The sequence below is a fragment of the Silene latifolia genome, chromosome 4, assembly GCF_048544455.1.
Source record: "Silene latifolia isolate original U9 population chromosome 4, ASM4854445v1, whole genome shotgun sequence".
Lineage (NCBI taxonomy): Eukaryota > Viridiplantae > Streptophyta > Magnoliopsida > Caryophyllales > Caryophyllaceae > Silene > Silene latifolia.
This window is the reverse complement of record NC_133529.1, coordinates 43861396-43869448: the sequence shown is the minus strand read 5'-3', so window position 1 is coordinate 43869448 and position 8053 is coordinate 43861396. Positions and strand designations below refer to the sequence as shown.

At 40.9% G+C, this 8053-nt stretch overlaps 1 non-coding gene across 1 annotated transcript; it reads right to left on the bottom strand.

Moving 5' to 3' along the window:
- Nucleotides 1–562: 562 nt before the first annotated feature.
- Nucleotides 563–669, bottom strand: LOC141654414 (small nucleolar RNA R71). Its single transcript, XR_012547975.1, has one exon. It is a non-coding gene; the product is annotated as a small nucleolar RNA R71 (small nucleolar RNA).
- Nucleotides 670–8053: the final 7384 nt, after the last annotated feature.

Here is an 8053-nt window from a genome sequence, read left to right as displayed (position 1 = left end):
GTCACAAGGTGACTTGTTACCCTTTGATCGCGAAATTGAAAGGACTTTGACAACCAATAGAAGACTTGCTAGGAGAACTTTGAGAGGTGTTAGTGAGGTTATTCAACCAAATACTATTGAGTTCATCAACCCTTTTGCAAGAGAAGGTGAGGAGAACCCAACACAAAATCCAACACAAAATCAACCCACAATGCCTAAGTTTTCATCACATTCCGTACCCACTGAGGAGAACCTACCCAATGGTACTCCCACACCACAACATCTAACCGGAAATTTTATTGCCAAATCCGCATTTATCCAATTAGTCGAAAGAAGCCAATTTGGGGGGATGCCTAGTGAAGACCCTCATTCTCATATGGAGGCTTTTTGCGATTATTGTGATGCAATTTCTCAAACCGGTGTAACTCAAGACCAAATTCGATGGGTCTTATTTCCTTTATCTCTAATTGGCACCGCGAAACAATGGTTGAAAATCCTTGATAAGGTTACTCTCGGAATAGATTCTTGGAAGAAATTGGCTCTAGCTTTCTACAAAAAGTTCTATCCACCGGAAAAGACTAACATGCTAAGAGTTCAAATCACGGGCTTTAAGAAAAGGGATGAAGAATCTTTGTATGAAGCTTGGGAGCGATTCAAGGGAATTTGTCGCTCATGTTCTCATCATGGACTTAGCGAGTGGTTCTTGGTACAACAATTTTGGAACGGTCTTTATGAAGATTCAAGGAACATTCTCAACATGGGATCAAATGGAATGTTCACCGAAGTTGATGACAATCAAACTTGGAACAAAATTGAGGAAATGGTGGTCCATAACTCACAATATAGTAGACCTCGCAAGGCTACTAGAGGAGGAAAGCATGAAGTGGACTCCGTTACTCAATTGGGTGCTCAACTTAGTGCTCACATTGATACCATCAATTTGAAGTTTGAAAAAGCTATGGCTAAACTTGAAGAAGCCTCAAAATCACCAAAGCATCATGTTAATGCCATGACGGCATCTTCATCAATCCCAAGTGGGATATGTGAGAATTGTGGAACTTTGGGACATGACCAAAGTGAATGTAGGGGAACAAATGAACAAGTGAATGCTTTCCAAGCATACAAGAGTGGTACCCCTTATTCCAACTATTACAATGAAAACACCAAATTCCATCCAAATCTCTCATACAAAAGCCAAAATGTTCAAAACCCTCAACCAACATACACCCCACCTCCCATGAGAAACCAAAATCAAAGACCCTTTTACAACCAAAACCAAGGTTACCAAAATCAAACTCCATACAATCAACAAAATGATCAAGGTTTTGATGTCCAAAAAGCGGTCCTTCAAATGCAAAAGAATCAACAAGAGTTTTTCACTCAAATGCAAAAGGATAGTCAAGCAAAGGAAATCACCATCAACAACATTCTAGCTCACACCAAAATGTTGGAAACCCAATTGACTCAACTAGCATCTTCAAGCTCACAAAGACAAAAGGGGCAATTACCACCTCAAGGTAATCCCCCAAGACATGAAACGGTTAGTGCCATTCACTTGAGAAGTGGTACAAGGTATGAAGCACCGAAGAAACAAGTTGAGGATGAAGTTGTGGAAGTTAGTGACAAAGAAGAAATTGTGCAAAACTCCAAGGATGGAGAACCATCAAAAGAAGAAATTTCAAAGAAAAATGAAGACAAGGTCAAGGAGAAGGAGCCCATTGTGATTAGACTTCCTTTTCCAAGTCGTCAAGCCAAGCCCAAATTTGATGACCAACTTGGAAAATTTATGGAAATTGTGAAGAATTGGAAGTCTCGATTGCTTTCACGGAATTAATCAATCACGTGCCGGCCTATGCGAAATACATGAAAGACATCCTCACAAAGAAGAAGTCGATCCGGAAGCTTGAGACTATCGCCTTCACTAAGGTGAGTAGTGCAATACTTCAAGGGAGTTCACCTCCAAAACTCAAAGATCCGGGAAGCTTCTCAATACCGTGTACCATTGGCGACACCACGATCAACAAAGCCTTATGTGATCTAGGGGCTAGTGTGAGTGTTATGCCGTACTCGGTGAGTAAAAGGTTGGGGATGGGAGAGCTTAAAAGCACCAATATCACACTCCAAATGGCCGATAGATCGACGAAGACACCATTAGGGATATGGGAAGATGTTCCCGTAAGATTTGGGAAATTTTTCATCCCGGTGGACTTTGTCATTGTTGACATGGAAGAAGACTCCAACATTCCAATCATTCTAGGAAGAACTTTCTTACACACCGTGGGTGAGGTGATTGATGTGAAGCATGGAGAGCTCACTCTAGAAGTGGGAGATGAGAGCATAACTTTCAATCTTGACAAGACCATGAGAGCTCCCCGTTTGCATGAACCATGTTTTATGGTTGATCATTATAGCCAGAAGGATGATAGGAAGAAGTCAGAATTCCAATGGAAGAAGAAAATTGAAGATGCTCCATTCAAAGAGCAAGTGAATTGTAACAAAGAGAGCTTGAAAAGCTCACCAAAATCAAGCAATGAAGAGGATGGCCTCATTGGCCAAGACAAGAAAGTGGGAGAGTTGTCTCCATCAACTCAAGAGATCTTTAGTGATCAAGTAGATGAAGTTTGTGATCTTTGGGACGATGAGTTTGAAGGGATTTTCAATCCCTATATTGGTAATGCTATCGATCAAGACCGATAACAAGGGCAAAGATCTATTGAAGATCTTTATCATGATAATGGACAAGCTTTTGATTACTTCTTCAAGGTGTTGAGCAACATCAACAACACCTTGGCCATGCCCCCATGACATCTCACTAAGGATGAGAGTTTGGTGGAGTCCTCCCTAAACCACCATTTGTAAATATTTCTAACTCCCTAACTCGCATTTTAATTCTTACATTGCATTTTTGTCATTTTTGGATTTTTATGCATTGATCAAGATAATTATCATTTTTGAGAGAAGTGAGGGAGGGACTAATGATTTTAATTGATGTGTAGTGCTTTAGCTTAGTGTGGGGATAGCAATTGCCTAGGCTATTCATGCCTTAGTAGTGCCCCTACAATGAAGAACACGGGATTTGAAGAATGAAAAATGACAAGGGATATGCAAGTGCACGGATGGAACTGAATCCGGGTAAAACAGGGAGAATCCGAGCATTTTCATGGGAATCCGCCCGTCTTCAGGCAATCCGGGCGTTTTTTCCAGAATCCGCCCGTCCATCTGAGCTAAGAATTTGAAATTTTGGGACTGTTGATAAATCCGAGCGTCCTGGAAGAGAATCCGCCCGTCTTCAGAAAGACGCCCGTCCTGGAAGGAAAGACGCCCGTCTTTTTGGCTGGAAAAAACAAGAAATCTCACTGTCTAAGAATCCGCCCGTCTTCAGCAGAAGACGCCCATCCCGCAATTGATAAATCCGAGCGTCTTTGCTGAAAGACACCCGTCTTTAGGCGAGATTCCGGAAGCTAAAAGAGGCAGAATCCGAGCGTCCCGAAGGAAAGACGCCCGTCTTCCGCTGCTATTTCAAATTTTTCGGGTTTTTTAAAAACCCCCTCCCACATTCATTTCTTCATTCAAAACACTACCCATAAACCCCAAAACTCAAAACCCTCATCCTCTCCATCACCAAAACAAGATTTCCTCAACCAAATTCAACAAAATCAAATCCAAACTTCCTTTTAACAACAATTAATCACTCCTCTTCCAACAAAAATCAAACCAAGCACCAAAATCTTCAACCTTTGAGTCGATTTTTGAAATTATAAAGGCAAAGCCTTTCATCTTAAAATCGATTTGGGTATACTTGGAAATTGAAGATTTTCACTCTTTTCTTGGTTTAATCATCAATGGCAAGGACAAAAGAAGCAACAAAGGCACCTAAGGCAAAGGCACTCTCAACAAGACAAAAGAGTCTTCAAGCAAAGAAAGCCTCATTGGCTATGGTGGTAGCTAGTTCAAACTTGGAAGTGCAACAACAACAACCTCCCTTGGAAGCAACAACATCAACAACTCCGGAAATTGCTCAACTATCGAACTATCCGGAGGTAATTTTCATTTCTAACTCCCATAGGGATACATTTGCCAAGTATGCTAGAAAATCCTTTCTATCCACCAAGTTCATATGTGAAGATGCCTTGAACAAATTGGGTGTCCTTGAACAAACGAAAGCCTTCTTTGAAGCCATGGGGTTGGGAAAATTGTTTGCTACAAGAGAATTGACATACCCCTCCCTTACCTTAGAATTCTTGAGTTCTTTGAAAGTCACTAAGGTAGAGACTAGGGAAAACATCGAGTTCCGCCTTGCTAATGTGAATAGCGCATCACCTTTGAGGAATTGGGTAAAGTATCGGGTCTTAGTGATTCACCTAGTTATTTCAAGAATCCCGGCAAGTATGACCCCGCTCCTCTTTGGGAGGCGATTTCCGGAAGGAAATTTGAGAACTATCATGCTAGTCGCGCTCTATTAGTCCACCATCCGGGCATTAGAGTGTGGCATAAGGTCATCGGGAATACTATCATTGCAAGAAAAGACACCAACCACTTTACCAAGCTAGATTGTGTTCTTCTTGAGTCGGCCTTAAATATTGGAAGGGAATTCACCAAGCCTTACAATTATCTAAGGCTTTTGGTGGAAAGATGGCTAAATGTTGATTGTGGAAAGCAAGGCACCACCGTTATTGTAAATGGAAGTCTAGTCAATCTTTTGGCTAAGTACTTTGATCCGAATTTCAACAAGGATAGCAAGTATGTGGCAAAGAAAGGTGGTCATGTCATTGACATGGATGCCATGATTAACAAGTACAAGTGGGTCACTCATAATCCTCTTGACACCAAGTATGGGTGGCTCACCAATGAGGCTAGATCTTTTACTTTGCCTTCCAAGATATGCCGTTTGAGTGTCCATCGGACCAACTACCTTCTTCCCCTCTCAAAAGAAGCCGAATACATCATCCGTCAACAAAGGGGTGAAATTGAAATACCCTCCTCCTCCATTGTCACACCACCCTATCCTTTCAAGTATCAAGAGTTCAAACCCGAAGGTGTTAAAGCAAGCAATGACTACATGACTCTACTTATGCAAGAGATGCACAAGCAAGCTTTTAAGGATCGGGAAGATGCATACTTAGCCCAATATCCACCCCTCCTTCATTTAGCTAGGCAAGGACTACTTGATCCTTCATGTCCTTTGTCTAGTTGGGCGGATAGGGAAGTCTTCTTTCCGAGTGCATCTAGGGATGAGATTCCGGGTGACGATGAGGTTGTCGGTGATGAGGTTGTTGATGATAACATTGAAGAAGAGGCTAATGAAGAAGAGGAAGATGATGAAGGAAGTGAGCAAGAAAGTGAAGAGGGAAGTGGTGATGAGTCCACTTCTATTGAGGAAGATGATGACAATGATGATATGGTGGAAGACTAGCAAGCTTTGGAGGCTCCTACCCTCTTGAGGTTTGTCTACTTCTTTCTTTGTTTTATTTATTTTATCTTGATCATGGTTGGAGAGTCCTAGCAATATAGAGGACTAACACCTCGGCCCCATTGAGGTGTTCTTATTTTATTATTCCCACTTTTGAAAATCCAAAATGACAAATTTAGTTTCATGCATTGCATTTTGTGTGCATGAACTACCCAAACTTTAGGACATTAGAAATAATGTCTAACTCGGTTTGGGGAAGTACATGCATACGCAACGGGAGGTAATCTAAATTACGCTCTCCGTCATAAACAAAAACTCATGCATCATGTAGTGTAGAGTAGTATAGCTTGCATTTAGTGTAGAAATCATGCATCATGTTTGCATAATTTCCCATCATTTTGGCCATTGAGGACAATGCCCATATTAGTGTGGGGATGGGGAATTCTAACTTAACTTTTATTCAAAAATCCAAAAAAAATTGAAAAATTTCGAAAAACCATTAAAATTTGAAAAATTGAAAATCCAAAAACAAGTTCATTTCCTTTGTAGTGTAGTCATGTATATATTGTTGTATATATTGTGTTTGTTCTATCCTTGTTCACATTGATTGACTACGCCGCATCCGAGACATGAGGATATTGAAGACCGCATGGTATGATCTTTCCAATCTCCTTTTTCCTCTTTATGTTAATGACTATGTGGCTTTATTTTGATTGATGCGGTATAACAATGTGAACTTAGGACTTGCATTTAGTTTATATGTCATATTAGTTGGTAGAATCATTTGCATTAGGATGTTTATATGCTAGTTGCATCATGGCATGTAGTTGCATGTTAGAAAAATTTTGTGAAACCGTTTACTTGGGAAGTTTGACAAGTGTATATAGGCCCTAGTAGATGCTTTTTCTTCTTAAGACTTTGCTTGTTAGAATACTTGTAAAACACCCTAGGATGTGTCATGCTAGTATCCTTTGACCCATGGATTAAGGCCTAGTCAAGAGTACCTTGTGGTGTGATAACTCCTTGGCTACCGTTTATTCCAAGGTGACCCTTGAAACCATGCATCCATCCATCATCCATATTCTACCACATTTTGTCATCAAAGGGAATTGGCACAAAAATTGTTCAAAATTTTAGTTCAATGAAATGAAAAGTGAAAGAAAGTTTGCAAAAATGCATCAAATGAAAAGAGAAGCAAAAATAGACTCCTAATGCTTCAAATATAAGGCACCCTCACTACATATGAGGTGACTTTGAAAATGTTCAAAAAGAAATGCAAAGAAAAGTTGAAAGTTGTCAAGTGTTGAAAAGCCAAAAATCAAAAAGAAATGGCAAGAAAGTGTTCTCAAATGTTATATGCCACGAGAAATTGGGACGAAAAACAAAAACAAAAGAAAACTCCCAAAGTGAAAATCAAATATCTATCGATCCCTTTATCCATCGTATCCATTTTTGTGCATGGTAGAGAGGGGACGACCCTTCTTCTTGTCTAGGCAACAGGGGGAATTCCGCGATCCTCCAGTGTTTCTAACACCATAGGGAGTCTATTCTTGACAAAAGCATTTAACGATTGAGGACGAAGGTACCCTAGCTTGACACAACTTGGAGGTGATTTATTGGTATCCTTCTAGGCTTAGTAGTTTGAAGAAATTGCATCTATGAAGGAGTGTGTACCCTTGAATTGCTTCCCTTGTAGACAATTTCCGCCACTTAGATGAGGAAAGTGGCTATTCTTTTGTAGATGCATCCATTATTTGATTTTGTGTGCTTAATGTTTGGATGTGTCGCCATTTTGGCAAGACCCACCTTGCCTTGCAAGAAGGCATCCTACCTCATGGTTGTCTTGTTGTGAGTTGAAGGGGCGGAGTGAGACCCGCTAATTGTCTCATATCGGCTATGTTATTAGGTTAGTTTAAATAATGGTCCTAGTCTTTGTCACCTCTTTACTCGGGACGAGCAAAGGTTCGGTTTGGGGATATTTGATGTGACCATAATTAGAGCATATTTAGTCCCCGAATTAGCCTTGTTCCCATGCTTTTTAGTGCATATTTGGGTCATTTATTGTCTTTAGTTCTTTGTTTTCCATATTCTTTGAGGTTTTGATCCCTTGGTAGGAAAGGAGTGCAAACCTTGCATTTTCATGGAAAAATGAGACTAAATTGATTGAATTCAATGACCAAGCATCAAGGAGAGACAAGATTAGAAGGCCTTTGTACATACTATAGTAGATGGGCAATGATGAGAAAATATCCTTGCATCCCCGAGGAAATCCCCAAGGATTTTATGAAGAAAAAGGAAGAAAAGAAGAAGAAACGAGACTGCCCAGCAATCCGTGCATCTTCCCCTGAAGACGCCTGTCCACCACCCACAACCCGTGCGTCTTCACCCTCTGGACGCGCGGGCAAAAGCTCCAGAAGACGCCCGTCTTCCTTCACAAGACGCCCGGGCAGAAACCACCAAATCCGCCCGTCCCGTGCTAAAGACGCCCGGATTCCCAGGCAGACCCATTTCGTCTTCTTCAAGCTTCAAGGAAGGATGCACATCTTTTTCTAGAGACCGGAGTCTCCCTAGAGACCGGAGTCTTTCCAAAAAGACCGACGTTTCCTCAACAAGGGACATAATCGTCATTTAAGCCCTTAGTTAACTCTAATTCATGCACCTAAT